The sequence below is a fragment of the Ammospiza nelsoni genome, chromosome 1, assembly GCF_027579445.1.
Source record: "Ammospiza nelsoni isolate bAmmNel1 chromosome 1, bAmmNel1.pri, whole genome shotgun sequence".
Lineage (NCBI taxonomy): Eukaryota > Metazoa > Chordata > Aves > Passeriformes > Passerellidae > Ammospiza > Ammospiza nelsoni.
Genome location: NC_080633.1, coordinates 45,460,938 through 45,482,200, shown reverse-complemented (window position 1 = coordinate 45,482,200; position 21,263 = coordinate 45,460,938).

The window sequence follows — 21,263 nt, the reverse complement described above, 5'->3', positions numbered from 1 at the left end:
GCTCGGAGACACCGAGGCTCCCCGGGGAGCCGCCTGCGCTGCGCGGACCGTGCGGGGCTGCGGAGCGCCGGCCGGGGGAGACTCTAGTAGTGCCCAAGCGGCAGCCGGGAGGGCTCCAGCCCGCCCAGGCAGGGCAGTGGGGGTGTGTGTGCTGTTGATCTCTTAACCCAGGGCTCCTGGGGGGAACACTGCACCGCTCCCCGTGCTCCCCTCACGCCGGTCCCGCCTCACCTCGCCCCGCGCAGCCCCGCGCCCTCCCCGCCGCGGCCCGCAGGGGGCGCCGCGGCCCCGCAGGGCCGGGCAGATCCAGCGGCACGAGGGATCCGCGGAGATCCAGGGAAAAGCCACGAGATCCCGCGGCAGGACGGGGCCGCGTGGCGTGCGAGAGGGGAAAAGCCGAGCTGCCGCCTCAGCGCGCGGAGCCCTGGCTGCCCATGCCCAGCCGCGCCCGAGCTCAGGCGCCGGTGGTGATGGAGCGGGACGGGTGGGAGAGGGATGCCGCGGCTCCCGTGTCCCGCCACTCTGGCGGTACGGCGCTCGGAGGTGGCGGGGATGGCGATGGACCAGCTCTCTTGCCGCCTCCCAGCTGCTGACAGTGCTGCCGAGCGGGATACGGCACCTGAGCTGCGGGCTGCCTTTCATCTCCCGCATCGGCGCTGGCATCGGGCAGAGTCGCTATCCGAAGTGCTTAAAAAAAACCAAAATCAAAACCTCCTTTGAAAAGGTAAAAGTTAGTCGAAGCAGATTGCCAGGGAAAGAAAGAGCCCTAAGATTATTTCAGCAGTACCTGTCCAATGGCTCTGTCTGTCCCTGGAAAAAAACCCAGTAATATTCCAGATAATTCAATTTCACTACTTTGGCTCAGTGGGAAAAATACTCACTGCTATTAGACAATTAAATAGTCGACTCTGAATTGAACTGTAGGTGTCTGGGAAGAGTATCACAGTCTTTCTGGGAAGGTACAATAACAATTCTGGTAGTGTCACATCAAGCCCTTGTGAAACCCACTGTAGGTAATGAGCTCCCAAGGGACCAGCTCAAAGCTTAACAGAAGAGAAAGAGAGAGCGCTTGCTAATATGTGCTCATGAATAATTCACAACAGACAGATATAAATGCAGGCATTTAAGTCTGACATATTAGCCTGGTTGAACAAATACACACTACATTTACGTTGAGCTGATCTGGAATATCAGCTCACTTATAAATATATCTGGGACTGGACAAACTGAGTGAGAGGCAAAGTGTGCATACGTGTGACAACCAAACTCCCTAGCTGTGCTCATGAACAGACAGAAAGGCAATGCCATATGAAATGGAATAAAGGAAACAGGAATAATGTCAGGTTATTAAAGTCAGCAGGGCTGCACGATCTCTAGCCTGACTAATTGACTTTTGAACACTGGATTTTCCTAATTGAATTCCGTAATACCTGTATGTAGGGTCCTTGATGATTATTTTCTGACTTATTTTTTCTTCAGTGAAAATTTGGAACTAGTAGGAAAGTTTCAGTCCTTGGTAAATATATGTTAATTAATGGCATTTTAGAATTGTTTTGAGCAGAGACAGAAGAGCAGAAAGCCTGTTTGGCATGAGCAAATGTGACAGCAGGACTCCGAGGTGAGTTGCCTGCAGAAACTCAGACTGTGTATTACGTGACTTGTTGATGTGGTACAAAAGGTAGGAATTGGGATTTAATTTGCAGCGACCTCTAGGTTGCAGGTGCAGTGTTTTTGTCAGGTGCTGGGCCTAGGTGTGCACCAGGGATTGGAGAGTGTCAGCCACAGGAGGGCCCTGTGCCACCATCACGGGTGGGGTGGGACAGAGGCTGCCCTCTGCCAAGGCTTCAGCCTTGGAGCACCAGCAGGGAAAGTGCTTTGACTGGCCCAGAGCTTGAGAGATAGTGCAAGAACCCAAGTATATATGCAAAACAAATTTAAACCTAAAGTGAACCCTGCAATGCAGTAAATGCTAATATAGATACATCCCTGAGGAGGAAGCTGAAAGATGCCATAGTTTAGATACTGCAGGCTTTTAAAGATTTTTCTTCTGGCAAGAGTTTGTTAAAGGATTTGAGTTTCTCTAACCTTTCCCCCTGACAATTAAGACACCTGTATCCTCAATTGCTTTCTCTATTTATCTGCCAAAGGTTTTCTCCTGTTTAGCTGAGGTGGCAAAAGAGTGTGTATGGTTAAGCATGCATTTTGTGCTGTGCCAGCACAAAGCTGGGAGTTTTGGAGCAGGAAGGCAGCATGAGAACAGAGGCATGGAGAGACTTCCTTATGTCTGTCCTGCAGTGGGGATGGCTGGCACCAATAGTTTGGGCACAAGCCATGGTGCTCATGTCCCTGTCCCTCTGCTGAGAGCTGGAGCAGAGCCTGCCTGTGAGTGTCAGAGTGGCAGCAAGCTTGGAGATGCAGCCTTGGAGATGTCCTGTGGCACCAGGGGCTCCATGTCCATGACCAGAAATACATTATTTTGTTTCTAAGTATTAAATTTATTTTCTGATTACCACCATGCAGAGTTTTTACTTCCATCTGGACCTTGAAACTTTTAGGTAATATTCTGTGCTATGTTCAGTCAAATTAATGTTTTGGGTTTTTTTTTCTTGTTGTTTCATTTTGGTTTTGGGTTTTTTTTTTTTTAATGTGAAGATGATGGAGTGTCACTCTGGAAGATTACAATGAAGTAGGAATAATTGGCAGAATATAGCATGGAAGGGAATGGTATGGTTTTCTGGAATTAACAGGCAAATTAGTGAACAGATTATTAGGACCAACTGCATGAATTTTAGATGTAAAATAGAGTATATATATTAATTCAGCACATTGTTCTGCTATTTTTGGGGTGTTTATTCAGACATTAAACATTTGGTATTTTGTTTTTCCAAATATTTTTAATTTTAATTCAGTAATTTCTATGTAAATGCTTTCATGGTAGTCTCTTTTCTCCCACTTAAGATGAAGGTAAACTCTGCTTAGAGCCAACCCAAAAACTAAGTGAGAAATTTTGGTTTTGGGCAAGTGACCAGCAGTAAGGGATCTGGGTCCTCTGCCTGAAGAGTTCTGACCTCCTTTCACAAAGCAGTGCCTCAAATGAATATATTAGTCCCTGACTAATGTACCTAAAGAAGGGTCCCATAGAAGTAGATCAGCTGAGCTGGTGCTGAGGATGTTTGAACACTCACAGACTGCTCTGCAATGGAAACAAAAGAACATCAAGTGGGAAAAATCATAGTAAAAGGAACTGGCTTGGGTTGGAAGGGAGCTTGAAGACCATCTTGTTCCAACCCCCCTGCCATAGGAAGGGACACCTCCCACTAGACCAGGTTACTCAGAGCCACTCAGCTGGCCTTGAACACCTTCAGGAGTGGGGCAGCCACAGCTTCTCTGGGCAGCCTGTGCCACTGCCTCACCAGCCTCACAGTAAGGTCTGTTTCAAACGTGAATTCCTGGTGTGAATTATGTGCACTAATGCAAATTTATGGATTGTAATTAGAATTACCCACATCCTGCAGTTGTGTGAAGAAGGAAAATGAGAGGAAAAATCCCTTTTCCAAGGAGAAGGGTTGGATTTTTAAGAAAATCAGATTTTAACCTGTGTCCCATGAAATTCAGTTTGTTGGTATGCAAGCTTCCTATAGATCAACTGGAAAAGTTACTTGCATGATGTCTTCAAATTTTGTTCCCTGTAGCTTCCAGAAGATATGGCAAAGTGGAACAGAAAAAACTACAGTCACTTTCTATGAGACCACCCAATCCCAAATCACTTGCTTTTTAATATGTTTTTTGTGTGTTTGTTTTCCTCTCTGAAGGACCAAGCTGATTTTCTGTGGGAACTTGCTATATGTATCTTCCAAAGTGATCACAGCATAGGGGCTTTTGTGCAAGCTGAAAACTGGAAATGGAAATCAACGTGCTAGATAAAAATAGCAAAGATATGTGACGTGCCTGTTGCTGGCAAATTCTCTGTGCTTTCAGCAGTACTTTAATGGTTATGTTGGAGCTTCTCTTGCTTGTTGTTACCTCGGATAAATGTCATGCATCTCAGGAGAGTCTTTGGCGTTCTTCAGAGAAGTTTCTAACAGACCTTGAGTCCTCTGCCATTCAGACTTGCAGTACCTGCTTCATCAGATGGGGTTTTTTTGAGCAAGAAGCTGTGATAGTGCTATTATCTATGAAACTAAAATACATATTTACAGGTACTGGAATCTGATGGCATTGTTTATGGTTTAGACAATTATGCTTTATTCCATAATTAATATTTCCTTTTATGATTGTGTTGGAGAAGCCAGTCCAGCACACTCCAATATACATATTAGTTAATTTATTATAAAAATAGACTACTACAGAAAGGAAATACATTGTACCTTTTGTATCCTTCAAAATACTTTGTGCTTTTCCTATGTTCTCTCCACCTCTCGGCCTGGACCAGGACAAAATTGTCTTTTCCATTGTGTGGAATTAACAGAATGCTGTAGGAGACACTGTTTGCTCCACACTACTCTCCTTAGAAAGGGGAATATTTCACTAATCAAGTTTGTCAAACAATTGAAAACCTAAAAAAGGAAGTTCTATAAATAGCAAGTACAATGTTTTCGCGTTTTGTCTTCCAAACATTTGCATGCTTTCATATATGCTAAAACTAGAATCAGGACGTAAGAATAGCATAGTAATTTGACACTGGACAGACCAGACAACCAATAAGGGCTTTTTAGTGTCCTTCAGAGGAAACAGTGTTTCTGTTTGATGTGTAAGTGGATAGGACAGCTAGAGTCTTGTTATTTCACTTCTGCTGTGAAATTGTACCTCGTAATATGGAAGAAAATTGAATTAACCTGGATGCCAAATATGAATTGTTATTCTGACAATTCCTATTTAAATAGAAGTGCCAGAAATGTCCACGGAAGGTGTAAGTGCTACACAGTTGTTTGGATTGGCTAGAGTGGAATAAAGAAATAAAAGTGTTCTTTGGACACCAACCCTGACTGCCTTGCAGTGAGCTGAAGAAAGGAATTTGATTTAAGATTGCTGTAAAGAAGATACTTAGAAGTCCTGGAAATTGCCCACTGGATGAACCCAATACTCCCCATTTTTGACAAGACTGCTCTAACACTGATTGCCCAGCAATATCTCTGATGTAGTGAGGGGAGTTATGTGTTGTGTGCCATGTCCAACACTTATTTGTGCCCCGGTATGACCATGTTCAGAAATACCTACCTCTGTGGCCACCATATCATAGTCATAACCTCCAGGAGGTCAAATTGTTTCAACCTGTCCATATTGATGATGTCAACCTGTCCATCTTCAAACTCTGAGGAAAAGGAAGCAGTTAACTCAGAGCTCTTTAAACATCTCCCTCCTCTCCCTTAGTGAGTGAGCCTTCCCTGAAAAAAGCAGACGAAACACTTCTAAACTGAGATTTTTTTTTTTCTGAATTATTGGGTATAAATGTATTTTGAAAGCACTGGGGACTAAGAATACATATTGATCTAGACCTTGGTGATCTTAGAGGTCTTTTTCAACCCTAATGATCCTATGAATCTACAACAGACAAGAATTATCACCCAGACAGAACAACTGAAGCTAAGGGGAATGATTATTTGGAAGCAGCTATACCTTGATATACACTGCTTGCTGTTAGGAGCAGCCTGCTGGAGCTGAGCTGAGCTAAGGGTGTCAGGCACCTGCTCCAATTTGTGTTTAAGAGGAGCAGACTGGGTGTCCCCTAGTGCAGGCATCGGGCCTTTGTCCTGATCTGACTGACAGTGGTGGTTGCCCACACGGTGACGCTTGCTCCGTATTTTTGGGGATCCAGTGACGTGATCTAACTGCTCACATGACTGCTGGGGCTCTGTGTGAGGACACAGTTCTTTGGGAGATCATGCCAGTGGGAGGACAGCAGTGCAGATGCTTTATAACCATCAGCCTCCTAAGAGCTGTACACATCGTCCTCCTTTTCTGGCAGTACAACAGAGTATGCATGGTTTGGATGTATGCAGGCTCTGTTAAGTGGCTGTTGGCTACTTGGTCAGGATGACCCAGACATGAAATGCTCATCCATGCTGTTGTAGTGCTGGATCTGATGATGCTCTTGTTGGACATGCCACTGACTGGCATTGCTGGGCTGGCGCATTGCGTCATGTTCTCATAAAAGAGTTCAGGTCATGAGCAACGTGGTCTCAGATCTTTATTTCCAGGAAACTTGTGTCAAACCTCTTCAGGCTTGGTGAGAGGCAAAGATTTCAAGTGGGTTACAGGTCTATCAGAAAACAGTCTGTCGTCTCCAGCCATAAATAATACAAGGATAAACTGCTGATCAAAACATTTTGAAGTGAAATTGGTCACCACATCCTAGGACACTACTGAACAAAAAGCCCACACTTCACTTTAATGAATGTCTAATGCTTCAGATAATGTGCTTTTAACATAACGGAGAGACAAGCTCAGGTTGGTTTGTTGGTTTTGTCCAAAAAAACCTCTTCACTCTTATGAGTTTGAGTCACTATCCTGAATTGTTTCAAAGACAATAATTTAATCTTTAAAAAATGCTATTAATATAATAACTAGAACTGCAACATTAAAATTGAAATGTAGATCTTCGTGTATTTATATTTTGTATTTGTTAACAGGAATAATTCCTGAATACTTATTTATCTGGTGAATTTTTTTCACCTGTCTATATTTTCGTTGCTAACCAGAATAAGGAGCCAAGAATTTTTCATAAGACTAAAAGAAATTCAGTTGATCATGTTTTATGACAATCATGCTCTTGCTAGAAGGATAAAGCTTAGATTTTTTTGGTGCAAATTAATTATGTATGATTTACCCTGATTTTTATTATTTTAAAATTGCTTTCCTTGACTGTGATATTCAACAGTGAACAGTGTTTCTGTCCAAGCCCCCAAGCAGGGCTCAGACATATTGCAGTTCTTCAGTGATGCTGCAGTTCAGGTGAGTTCAGGTGAGTTCAGGTGAATATACTTATCTCTGTGAAATATGTCCACAAGAGATTTCCACCAGGAAAGGAAAAAGAAACTGGAAAAGTCTGGAATTGGCTGTTCCTCGATGGAGTTGGTGACCAGAGCAGCATGACTGATGTCTTGGGCACCTCCTGCCTTGTCAGGACAGCAGCAAACACAGATCCTTCCAGACTGTGCTCTGGAGTGTGGAGTGGCCAGATTTCATGCTACACTCCTTTTTTGGCATTTCTAACATAATTTGCATACAAGATTTGACCATATTTTGATTAAGGGCCAAATCCTGCTCCTTTAGAACACTGGCAAATTGCAATTGTTCATTAAGGCTAAGTGATGTGTAGATATATATATATATGTATGTGTGTGTGTGTGTGTGTGTGTGTGAGGTCAGGAAGGAGATAATGGAGTTTTCCTTGGCACCGCTCTTTCTTCCCAGTCCATGAGAGTAGTCTTGTTGCTGGTTCTTTCCCCATCCTTTTCTTTTTCCATCTTAAGCTGAACACTGGTATATGTGTTTTTTCCAAGCCAAAATTGATTTTCATTTTTGGTTGATTTTCATTTTCATAGATGGTACAAGACATTTCAAATTAAAATACACTGGGAAAGGGTTATAGAATTGAGAGCTTTGCAAGAGCTTTTGTTGATATTTCACAGAATTGTTAAGGCTGGAAGGGAGTTCTGCAGATATTTGATCCAGCCCCCTGCCAAGGCAGGGTCACCTCGAGCAGGTGACACAGGAACAGGTCCAGGAGGGTTTTGAGTGTCTCCTGAGAGGGACACTCCATTCCCTGCCTGGGCAGCCTGAAGGGGAACTTCTTGTGGTTAAATTCATGTCCACTGTTTCTTGTCCTGTTGCTGGGCACCCCTGAAAAAAGTTTGACACCCTCTTCTTGGCACTTACCTTTTTAAGGTATTTATATACATGAATGAGTTCCCTTCTCACTCTGTTCTTCTCCAGACTGAACAGGCCCAGCTCCTGCAGTCTCTCATCATAAGAGAAATGCTTCAGTCCCCGAATTATCCTTGCGGACATTCACTGGACCCTCTCCAGGAGTTCTTTGTTTTTTCTTGTACTGAGGAGCCTAGAACTGGACACTGCTCCAGATGAGGCCTCACTAAGGCTGAGTGGAGAGCCTTTGCACTGTCTGGCATTAAACGTTTTATTAAAAACAAAATGAAAAGAAAGATCCTCAGCTGGACTTTATTGCTAATATGAGTTTGCCTTGTTGAGCCTGCAGCAATGTGGCTAGAGTAAGATATTTCAAAAATGCCCTACTGAAGTATGGGCCACAAGCCATTTGTTGCAGTGATGTAGACATGTTGAAGCTTTGATGCTGATGGTTAAGTAAAGATGGATCTGAGGCTTCTGAATGTTTATTCTTGAAAATTTTTGCCTGATTTGGTTCATAAAATTGTAAAAAAAATGCAAATAGATCCAACCTAAATCACTACCTTTGTAGGCATTCTTAAATTTGGAGGTGTTTTAAAGGCTGGCAAGGTTTCACATGCTTTATGAGAAGTTGCACAAAAACCTTGAGTGTGAATAACAGGTAGTCCAAAAGTGAGTAAGATTTTTGCAGTGTGGCTACATTGTCTCTGAAGTGGTTTACATAGTAGAATAGCAGATTTAGTGTTGCAAATAGTGTTGGCTCTTCTTTATGTCTTAGCCAGAAAACCAGAATACTAGGAAAAGTGTAGGACATTATTAACCTTGTTGTGTGCTTATCCTAGAGAAAATACTGCAGTTCATCAATGTTTGCAATTGTAAAAGTTTTGCTGGGCTTTTAGCTGTATCTGTTCTTCCCTCTCCCTGGGGACACTTATTGTTAGGATGGACTCAGGGTGTTTTCTTCCAAGTACAATACTGTTCAAGAAAACAAGCATTCAATATTCATGAGACAGGCCCATAGACTAAAGAAACTGCAAAACACCCTCCTAACAATAACTCCTTGGGAAGATAGATACAGTGTACATAGTACATGCATTATGCATTTTGCCTAATATACTGCTGAATAATGGGGCAGAGAATCCATAGGTGTTTTTGTTATACCCTTTTAGGGACAAACAGGATCGTATGTCCTAGCCAACTGCTCCAACTACTTGTCTGTGAGGCCTTACACTGCAAGGCATATCCACTCATATCACTTCTCATAAGGCACTGAAAGCTTTAACTCTTGCAGGAGTCCCTGAAAAGATGTGAGCACCTCTAAATATGGGGCTGTGAGCCACAGGGGAGAATCTGAATTGTCCATGCTCACAGTGGCTCCAGTGCATTTTCACACAGATCTTTGCTGGAGAGCTCTTATTTTTCTGTTTCCTTTTCTAAAATTTAATATCATGCTTGTGAGTTTTTTAAAAATATTTTTCATAGTTCTTTGACGTGCTTCTTAACTTCATTAAAAGCAGGCTAATTAGAGGGAAAATGTCACTTTGATATCATTACCTACCACAGTGGAATTTACTAAGTGGAGAGAAATGGAAGGAAGGTCTTTATAGATGAGTTTGGTATTTCTTGCTAGCCCAAGGATGATGAAGCTCATTTTTTTTCATAGAAAAGTAATTAATTATTTTATTTTGATCTTGCATAGTTTTTTTTTTTTTCTGTCAATCACGAATAATCTGCTTTGTCCCTTGTACAGACTACTGAACATAATGCCAGACTGTGCTCCCTATCCTTAGCTTATTATGTCTGGAATTACTTGTTAGTCAAAGCTTAAGAAGAATGGGTATCAGTGCCACATCCAGGCTGTACACAACTTCTGCACATACAAATTAGTACAATTTCTGTCATTTGAGTTTCCATCTCCTACTCTGCCTGAAAATGTGATCTTGGCTTCTTGGCTTTGAGATGAAGTCCAAACATAGCAGCTGGGTAAGGACTGTAGATGCCACGCTACAGAAGACATCTGTCTGCCACTTCTGAGAAGGAAAAAATGTAAAAGGCACCTTGTCTTTTTGAATGGCATTGTTCATTTGCTCAAAAGAATGCAATGTTGACTTCACGTGGTTCTCTACTCCTTCTGGTTGCTGCAGACTGCTCTCTTTGCAATCTCCATATGAAAGATAATCAACTCACTGAGAATTTTAGCTTTTTCTCTAGAAACCAGTAACTTTTTATCAAACAATATTCTGAAGCATCATTTTGAGTTAACCAAGTCAGTTGTTACTGGATCAAACACTCAGTACTAGGCTGAGGTCAACAGATGATACCAGGGTAAGTTTAAAGTTCAGCTAAAACAAGATTTGTTGCTCTCCCTTCTACACAGGCATTTTGCTCTGCTTAATTTGAAATTTGACTGGATTAGATAGTAAAATTATTATTTTTTCTGTAACAGGATATGAATGACTGGACATGATACATAATGAAATATCTTTGTAATTGTATCTACATTAATATTTCATATTCTTAGAGCTGTGAATTTATGCCATGTCCAAGAATGCTCTGAAGTATCTGACAAAACTTAATTGTTTGTGTTTGCTCCATCCTCCTCATACTGATGACACAAGTCCTTGGCTGCTGGAGATCACACCATTTTTCAAAAGTTCAGAGTGACTACAAGTGCTTGGAAAGCTGAGGAACAGGCTGTGAATCTTCACCCTTTCCTTGCAAATCCTGTAGCAGTGGAAGTGGCAGGAAGTGAGTTAAATTGGTCTTGTTTTTCACTTTGGAAGTCTGCTTTCCTCTTTTATAGTATTCATAAAGGGATTGGCTGCAACAGAGGCTAAATGTGAATCCCAGCAGGTAAGCAATGTGCCAGGAATTTCATATACTCTGAGACTGAGAGATGAGGAGCCAGTGTTAGGTATGTTTTCAACCCCAAATGGGTAAGGGCACTTTTTTCAGTAGTTACTTTTTGAGTGACTGGAAATTAATAGATAGATCAAATGTATGGATTTGATCATGAAATGCCAGTATTTCTTGTATTCAATGAAGGGATAAAGGAGAAACAGGAAAGCCCTGTTTATCTTTGGCAGTTAATGGGGTGTTTTATAAGGCTCAGATCTGAAAGAAAAACAAGATGAAGTTAGCTCACAACCCTTTGGTGGATTAATATTAAGGGTACAGTGGTAAAATAAGTGTGGAAATAAACTAACTTGGCTAAATTGTAAGTTCTTCCTTGAACTTTAACACAAGGAATAAAAGAAGTTGGAGTGCGGGTCAGAGAGCAGAGAGAAGTCTCAAAGTACAATGTGGGTAGGCAGATGCAGAGGTAACAGAAGGGTCAGTGAACACAATGTCATGCATTTAATGAGGGGCATGAAAAGTAACTGGAAACCACTTGAAAAGTACATTAATGATAAGACAAAAGCAAGAAAAGTTTGTGCACTATTGATTCTGAGGATAAATATGTTAAAAAGTTAAAATATGTTAAAATGATTTTTTTGTATCAGTTTTCACTTGTAGCTCAATAGCAATCTTTCACAATTAATACTAATGACAACTGAAGACAATCTAGGCCTTTAAGGGGATACACCAGGCCAGATCATCTTAGATGTGCCCTGATATTTTAAGGCTATGGCAAGATTTGCCTCTGTTGAACAACTGACTAAAGCTGTTTCAGAAATCCTGCAGGTTCATGAGTGACAGAGGACACACCAGATGACTGAAACAAAACTAAATGTAGTGCTTCTCTTACTGGAGGACAAGAAGAGTTGGGGATTTATAACTTAGCTAATTCCCAGAACAAGTACTACTTCAGATAAAGTTTTGTAAAAACCTAGACAATAATTAGGGAAATAAAAGCCTCCCCCCTCCTCTTGCCATCCCTCTGACTCCCTGCAAATGCAAGAAAAGTAAGTTGTAATTTAAAATGTAAAGACATGATCTGACTCTGTACAAGTAAACACTTGGTTATAGCAAGCCATGTAATTCTTCTTTCTAGCAGAAAAGCAGAATTACAATTCCATAAGCATCAGGAAAAGTTTCTGTAGCTTCAGATGTGGAAATTACTGGCATCTTATCCAACATGAATACCCATCTGGCACTTCAAACAAGCTTCCTGGACTGTCTTGTGTAAGATCATGGTAGTAGTTTCTTGGTGGAGGATGTCTTCCTTTCTTTGATTTTTATGTCTATTTCATACTAAGTATTGCCAGCTTGGTTTTAAATGCAGAAAGAGTTCCACACTCAGGAGCATGTGTTCAGGTTTCTCTCTCTTTCTCTCTCTCTGTGTGTGTGTGTGCGTGTGCAAAGAATACTGAAGCATACATAAAGAGGAAATCTGCATTCAGGTGTTATCTGCTATCAAACAGAGGATGTGCCACCAAGCCTATAATCGATGTTTATTGAAGGAAGGAATAAATATTGCATGATGTTCCAGTCATTGATAGAGCTGTCTCATGCTATTTAATAAGCAGAGGAGTCTGATAGTGTTTGCCCAGCCATTTCCCAAGATACCTTTTTTTACTGGGCTTTGTCACAGCGTTACTTTATTGCCCCTTGATGTGTTAAGGTCCTACCTTGTCTTGTCTATTCTCTGACTGGAATACATTCATCAGAAGATCAACTGCTATGAATCAATGGACCTGCAGGGAAACTGCTGCAGGAACATTGATTTACAACAGCTGAATATTGGCTCTTATTCCTCACAAATTGCCGACATCATAAACTATTAGGAAATCAAGTTAAAAAAAAAATATCTGCAACAGATTGGAAAACTACACAAATTTTATTTAATAGAAAATGTGAAAAGAAGGTTTAGCATGAAATGAAGGCAGGACATATACAAGGAGACAAGGTGATTATTTTAGGAGAGTGAGTATTCTAGGAGAATGAGTATTCCAAATGATAAGAATAGTGAACAATGCCATGATTTGGTCATTTACATGAGATTTGAGAAACCTCTGGGTTTTGGTTTGTGTTTCAAATCAAATACAATGGGTTTGGAACTTTCTATCTATTCTCACTGAATGACCTGGCTGCAGAGTTATTTTGTTACTTTGTCCTTCTCCAGATTCCACTCTGGATATCAAGCATTTTAATTCAAAGCAATGTTTCCGTAAGGGTAATTTTTGACTGAACAGCATTTTTCAGTGGAAAGCAACTAACTTGGAAAGTGGGAAGTAATTATCTCTACAGCGTAGTCATTATTTTTTGTGAGCTGTAATTGTATCCAAATTAGAGCTCATGTAAATCTGGTTTGAAGTAGTGTATTTTTGCTCCAAAAGCAAGGGAAAATTTGCACAAATCACTACAACCCCTCATTAGACTTCAGTCTCTTACCCAAATATCAAAATTAATTGCAAATGGATTGATTAGATCTTTGTGGGCTGAACTCTTTTTTCTACTGCTGAAAAATAAAGCAGGATTTGTATCTTTCCTGTGTTGATACAAATACAGATCTTCCCCTAGCATGGTTTAATAAATATAGCTGAGAAAGGAATTCTTAAGGACATCTTTCCAGTTTGTGTCTCAACTCAGTAATTTTCTTCCTCTCTTTTTTTTTGCAAGTAAAACTAAAGGTAAGTTGAAAAATTTTATGTTGCATTTCATTAGTAGGTGAGAAGATGCTGAGTACCAGATAAGTGAAGGACAACAAGAGGGGGACATCTGGTGTTCTCTAAGGGCTGCAGCTTGTGGAAACTTTTCACTGGACTGATGTAGTGCAGAAATGGGAATGTATTCCCACTCACCTGCAATGAGAGGTGAGTGGAACTTGCTTTCTCACTCTCTTATTGAAAGAAGCTGCTTAGCTTATCAATCCTGGTCTAAAGTACCAGGCTTTGCCTGTTGGTTTCATTTCTCATTTACTTTTCAATTCATTCACAATCAAGATGAAAGTCAGGATTAAACAAAATGCAGTCCTGCCCTTTTCACAGGCTTCTCACTGTTTTAAATCTGTTGCCACACACTTTTAGTCTTTTTTTCCTGAAGAAGTTAGAATTTGGTTCCTATCTAGTCAAATAAAAAAGAAAAGCATCTCTGTTTTGGGGGGTTTTTAGGACTTTATAAATTGGGGTATTTATCAGAAAAAACAATGTCGTACAGAAGAGGCCTCCCTTTCTTAGTTAATACATTTTTTAGGGTTGACTATGAACCCAATATGTTTGCAAGCAAAAACAAAAACACATACATGCCCACACAGAACTTCCTTTGAAATAAAATGAGATTATGAAGGTGGAGAATTTGGGAATCAAATAGATAAGGGGTTCATAGCTAGACCTTTTTGATAGGTGGAATGAATTCTGATTTTGTTTGAATAGTTTATTTGTCCAATAAAATGGTGATGGTATTAGGTGGGTAATTTAGAGATCCCTTGCTGAGATTAGAGTGCTTTTTTGTTAAATTCTGGTAAAACACATGCAAGAGAGAAGATAAATGTCCTAGAGACCTGAAAACAAGGCTATGAAGAAAATCTATGTTACTTCAGGGGTTCAGGAATTGAACAGATCTGAATAATATGTGAAGTTCATATGCTGAATGAGATAGGTTCTATGGGATTAAACAAAAAACAGTCAGTGAACAGAAAAAGGAAAATTGCTTTTAAAAGATTTAAAATAAATCAGAAAGTGAAAACAAATCTACCATCAGTAAAAACAAATCTCTTAAGATCACGAAGCTGAAGAAAAAACCCACCTTATCAGCATAAACTCTGCCTTTAGCCATAACTGCAAATACCTGAGCCTCTGCCCTTGTGGTGGTAGTGATCATGTTAGTCTAAAGACCTCAGCTGAAAACCAGATTTTGGCAAGAAAGATAAAGTGTTTTTTCAGTCCCTTGAGATGAAACTAACTAGAAACAGAGAGTTCCTGACAAAACTACCACTGGGGCAATTTCTGTTCTCATCGTTGTTTATTGTATTTTTTCACCTTGTAGAAGTGACTAGGGAAATGAAAAAAAGAGATTTGGTGCCATTGAAAGGGATGACTGCACACCTTAAAGTGAGGCCTATCCTCACATGCTGTTTGGTATATATTGGTATTTTGCCTCATAAATACTCTACTGTGCTGTAGATTGCAGACCACAATGGGACAGTGTGTGAGTAATTTTGAAAGTCAAATGTTTTCCTGAAGAAGTGGGAATCTACCTCACACGTATCTGCATATACTGATCTTTCAGTAATTGTAAGCCAAAGCACAAATCTTGTGATGACTTTAGTTCTGTATCATGACATTCCTTTACAGGATTTACAGGATTATCCCAGTTTACTGTCTGAGAGTGCAAGTATTGCAGTACTAATCCTGCTATAACCATTTCTGGAACACTGGAGTAATTCTGCTCTTGAAATCGTTGAGCATATAATTAATTCCATCATGTGGTAAGTATGCTTTAGTTACTGTGTACCATACTGCACCCAAGAAAAAGACAAATGTTTTGAAATGTAGCATGTGTAGAGAATGAAAAATTGTTATTAATCATGTTTTCTTCATATGCTAAGCTGTATATTTGATATACTTAATTCTATACTCTAGGTATAAAGGCATGCAAGCAAAACAGATGCTGATTTTTATGTCTACAGCCTGATCCATCACCTAATGGCATGAAGAAAAGGTTAGTTTCAGTGCTTCTTTGCTGTTGCGCTGGTCTGAGTTTTACATTCTGCCCATCTGAAAGGAGAAAGGCTGGATGCCACAGTGGGGGGTGCACACTCTTGATTACCTGCTCCCTTACCATTTTTCACTACCTTTGTCTCCATGACTGCCAGTGCAATACCAGAACACAAGGCCAGATCTCAGTTCTGCTCATGCTGCATGTTATCATCCACTTTTTATCACTCTAAACTTACTGTTTTCTGAGTCAAAAACTTCATAATGTTTAGCTCCAACTATCTTTTTATTTCACTTAGTATTTTGCCTTTTAGTATTCTACACATTATACTTTATAGACATGACCTGTTTCAGGGTTGTTGTCTTAACACCAGCTTGACCTAGCTGCTTCTGTTGCCCAAGGAATTCTGAGTGCCATACTGGTACTATTTCTTTTTCTTTCTCTTTGTTATTTTGGAATATCCTACGAAAAGAAACACTTTTGTATTTTCCAGTCTTATCACACCAGTACGGTGTTGCAGCTGAAGTGCAGCTGCATCTTCTGAGTGGCAGCAGCACCATGCTGGTGTGCGGACTACTGGAAAACCAAGTCCCTTGTTAGGAATGTTATTCTTTGTGGTGGCTCCAGGAGACAATACCCTCGTATTGCCTTGGGTCCTTGTTACACATCTCTGCTGGCCCAGGTGGCTGCAAAATTACTTCCAAGGACACCAGGGTTTTATGATGATGAAAAGCTGCTCCTGGACTTCCCCTCTCATAAATTCACTGGGCCTCGTCCTGGAGAATCTTTACTAATTGAAGATTTTGATTATTTTGATTAGTGGTCTGTAGTATTGCAAGGCTTGTTTGTCTCCCATTGAGATGGATTCTTTCTTTTGGGTCTTATGTCTGAGTTAAGGACAAAGATTTGGAAGGTTCCTTCTTTGGGGTTATTGCTGATCCTCTACAAGTGAAATTGTCCCAGGTGACCTCCCCCACCACCATCCTGTCCTCCCTTTTATTTTTGTATAGGCCCTCAAAGGAGAAAAGAATTCTTTATGAATATTCTCAGTGAGGAATAAACAGGAAGAGACAGTAACCTCTAAATGTTTATAAAGTCTTATATGAGAAAAGCATTAAAGAACAGTGAAAGAGGTGTCTGCCTTTACAGGAAATTACATAGTGACAGAGTTTTCCATTAGTTAACAGCTTCTAGCACTAAATGCCTTAAACCAGCTTTTAAAGTAGCAAACAGTTGAGTGCTTTTTAAAATTTAACTTTAATCACTAGATCTTGGCTCTATTCCCAGCAAAGAAACAAACAAAATAACTTGTTTGTGGGCTCTAAAAAAATTCAGATTTGCTTTCTGATGCTTGATTTCTACTTGGGGAAAAATAATAATTTCTCAAGTAATCAGCTTCATTCTGAGATTAAATGGAATAAAGACTGAATCCTCTCTGGGCCTAATGGGATGCTTCTCTGCCCTTACTCTTCTTTGTTTTCTGCAGGGTGTGTGGATATTGAACATGTGGGCTGGAACCCTCACAGTGATGTTTCTAAGCATGAAACAGGATTTGTTTTATGTGCCTGCAAGGCAGCACAAAGGCTGAGGATGGTGAATAGTGTGACAGTCTGGGAGGACTGGGGAGGGCACAAGGCCAGCCTGGTGCAATCTTGTTCCTCATGTCTACTGGCTGGACTAAGGAATGAAGTAATTTTCATGCTACATCTCCATTTACCAGTACCTGGTGGCCTTTCAGATGGATTCCAGCTGTGGGCTCTCCAGTACAAGATGGATGTACTGGAGATAGTCCACTGAAGGACAATTAAGAGGATTAGGGGACCAGAGCATTTCTCCTAAGAAGAAAGTCTGAGAGACCTGGGATTGTTTAGGCTGAAGAGATGGCTTGAGGGGATTTTAATGATCTATGAGTACCTGAAAGAAAAGCACACAGAGAACAGAGACAGGCTCTTTTCAGTGGTGCCCAGGGGCAGGACTAGTGTCAGTGGGCACAAACTGAAAGACTCTTTTTGCTGCTGGGGTGACTGGGCACAGCTTGCCTGGAGATCCTGTGGACTGTTCAGTCTTGAACATAATCAAAAGTCCTCTAGACATGGACCTGGGCAGCTGGCTCTAGGCAGCCTTGCTTGAACAGGGAGATTGCACCAAATTGCCTCCACAGGTCCTTTCCAACATCAACTATTCTGTAAGTCTGGGATTTGCACTAGTTAATAAAATATCCATGTCAGTTCTTTGGCTCTTAGGCAAGTGGTATGCCACAGGCCATGCCCATACCAGCTGAATTCTCTTTCCCATGCTGAACGCAGTGCCTTCATCTGTGCTGTGTCCTGGGGCAATGTGGACCTCCTGAGAGTCAGAGGGGCTGATACGTGGCCAGAGCCAAAACTTTGCCTAGCAGAGTGCTAATGAGCTGTATTCATGACTAAGGGACTGTATTGAGCCTAAGGCTCAACAGGTATGTTCTGTTTGCTAATAGAAACACAGCCTATCAGACCCATTCTCCATAGTCCAACCACATTAAAGGAAATCCTCATAATCAACAACAGATTTCATGTACAGGTTTCTTCCCTCTGCATTTGTTCCTCATCCAAAGACATTGAAAGCATCCTGCACTCTGCCTTATCTTACAACTCTCCTCTGACTCCCACTGCACCCTGTCCTTCCTGGAGCTGTCCTGATCCTGATCCTGTCCAGGGGTTTTTCCTGTGCTTTCACAAATCATCATTTGGTCCAAGGGATTTTACTGGAAATTTGGTGCTGAGGCACCTGTTTTCCTAAACAAGTACCTGAGGCTGTGTAGCTCTGCCCCGGGACTTAGTACCTGGTTTGTGCTGTGTGGGGAATTGATTGCAAAGGTGTGAAGCAAGTCAATTACATTCCTAATGGATGCTCACTGTGGAGGCTAATGCTGGCACAGCTTCCCAGCTGCTGCTCCCACTGCAGGGAGAGGGAAGTGGAGGAATCCAGGAAGAAAAAGGTAATGAAGAGAAACCGTGAAAAAAAAAAGCAACAAATACAAAAGCAGGAGGAGCACAACAAAGAATAAAAAAAAAAGAAGGAAATATTATAAAAAAGAAAGTAGTTCTTGTAGTTCTAGTAGTCTAGTTTCTTTCTAGAAAGAAACCTCTGCCTAGCAGAACAGAGAAAGCAAACAGAGCAATGTGATGGAATAAATAGAAAAATAGAAGGAAAAGGGAAAAAGAAAAATGTGTTCTTTCTTGACATTTTTTCTCCTATTAGCACTGCTCTAAGAACTGTATAAATAGCCACATCCCTATATTTGTGTTTTGCAGTAGTTCTACTACAAATTTTATAGCTTTCAACAGTATTCTAGATGAAGCAGAAGGAGCTTGTGGCATTTTTCTTCCTTTGTGTCCCCCAGAGTCCTCTCAACATTTCCTATGTTCTGCTGACAGAAGGCAGTAGGGTTACTTGGCACCCTTCACCCACTAGATTAAGTACAAATACATTTTGGCAGTGATTCTTGGTAAACTGCATATGTTTTGCACGTCCCCTTCCCTGTAAAGTTTTGGGTAATATTCTGCTGGTTTTCTCACTCATTTATGTTTCCTTTCCCTGTGCAGCTGGAATGTGTGAGCATGAGCATTGGTATAGTACTTATCTTTTGTTAGTTTACTGTATGTTTAAAGCTCATCCACGCTGGTATTTTTGCCTTCCTCTTCTTTGCCTTATCTGAAGAATCTTTTTTTCCTGTGTTGCACAGGAAAAAAGTTCTGCCCAAGGCAACATGTTTTGCCAGGCACCAGCCAGGCACTGAGAAAATGTTTATTTTGTTATGTTTATTGAGTGCACAAATTCTGTATTATTTGCACCCAGGCTGTGCGCCCTTGTCCTCATTTTTGAAGAGTGTGTGAGGTTTTGTTTCTTTGAAGAAAGGGGAAAACAAAGAGATTATGTATTTGCTTACGATTCCAAGCCTCTCATGCAGCTTGTGTTGTGCACAAGCTCTTCTTTCAGTGTTGATCCAGTCTGTTTCTGGAGCTTGGTTTTCAGTCTTTGTGGTATTTCAGTTTTTGTGGTATCTTCTTCTCTCTCCATTTTTCACTGCTTGCTTGGCCAAAGAAAAATTAACTTAACACCTTTGTGCAGATAGTTCAAATCCAGAGGATCTGTAGAATAAGGAAGGCCTTCAGAGAATGTCTTGTACCATTTCAAACACTGCTACTGTGGTAAAAAAATGTTACGAGTTACAAAGTGATGTCTTTTAGTCCTGAGAGATGTAGGCAAGGCATTCTTTCTGTCCCTGATACTTCCTGTCCCTTAAACAAAGAGTTCTTCTCTCTATATCTCACTTTTAACACAAAGATTTTAGGAATCCATGCTTTGATAAGCATTTCACTCTTATCATCTTTATTGTTCATTTGAACTTTGAGTGGTACAGCAACAGAAAAAATAATTAAAGCTTTCCACTTCCCAAGCTATTCTTTATGTAACTTTTAAGAGTACTAAATGGATGTCAGGTAGCTCATCATATCTGAGCTTGTATTGAAGGTAGGGGACTATTTCATTAACTGCCTAGCTCTAAGATTTTTTTGCTAGCATTGTTAGACCACAACCGTTGCATGGTTACACTAAATCTTCCATAGACTATGTTGTTCTTCCTGAAGAATCTTTGAGTGCCTAATTGGATTATTTTCTTATGTGCATGCTTCTTTGAAAGGATTGCCAGCTGTCCTGGAAATGCAGTCACCTCCAGTGTGGTGATTAGCAATGCACAGGCTTCTGCTGTTTTCCTGTCCTGGTTGTGTTAATTGGAAAATGCAACACCAGCATGGGGATACAGGAAATCTGTCACACCAGCAGGGATGCGAAGGTGCTTACACTGGCATGGCCTGAGAATTTGGGTGGGATGGAATGCATGTGTGGGACAGCTCTTCCTGCCCAAGTAGTGGGAAGGGAAGGAGCTGGCCAGGACACCTCTGGTCGTACTTGTGTAGTTGTGGACACTGCGACCCATTCTGTGGATGTGGCCAAAGACAATGTGGGAGTGACTTGGCAGGTGAGAACACACTCCAGACCTGCTCCAAGAGCTGCTGAGCTGTAGTTAGAGGCCCACAAAGAACCTTTGAGAATTTGGGGTTTATTTGCCTTTGGACCATATTATATTTATTAGTTTTATTAAATAAATAATAGCCCAGTGGAAAAATTAGATATTTGGCTAAGAAACGGTTGTCAAAAGCATACGAGCACTTTAACCTCACTCCCTTCGGGGCAAAAATGGACCCCCAACTCCTGCTTTTTTTAACTCTGCAACTCAAAACCTGACAAAGTGTTTGTTCCTGCTGTATTTAAATATAAGGAATGAGAATTCATACAGAATATAGTTGCTGCTGTAAATAATTTCCCTTGAATCTTTCCACCATTCTTAGTGGGAATTAAACCAAACCTTTTTCAGGCACATAGCAGATTGTGGGACCTATCACTCTTGATATTTTAATTGATATTTTAATTTATTTTGTTTTGTTTTGATATTTTAATGTATTTTGTTTATTTTGTTTGTTTAATTTATTTTGTTTGATATTTTAATTTATTTTGCCAAACATACCAAGTGTGTATGTTGCTATGAAAAAATATGTTAATTGTGTCCTTCCCAGAAAATGCAGTTCTGATGAGGCCTGTACATAGTTCTTGATTGTATTACTTTCTGAGTTTTAACACCTTTATGGAAATTACACTTTGAAGACTTGAAGTAAATAGATGTACTGGACAAGAGTTGAAGGCAGTTAGAAATGTGGTAGTGTGACCAGCCATGAATGTATTGTAGATCTCTGGGTAAA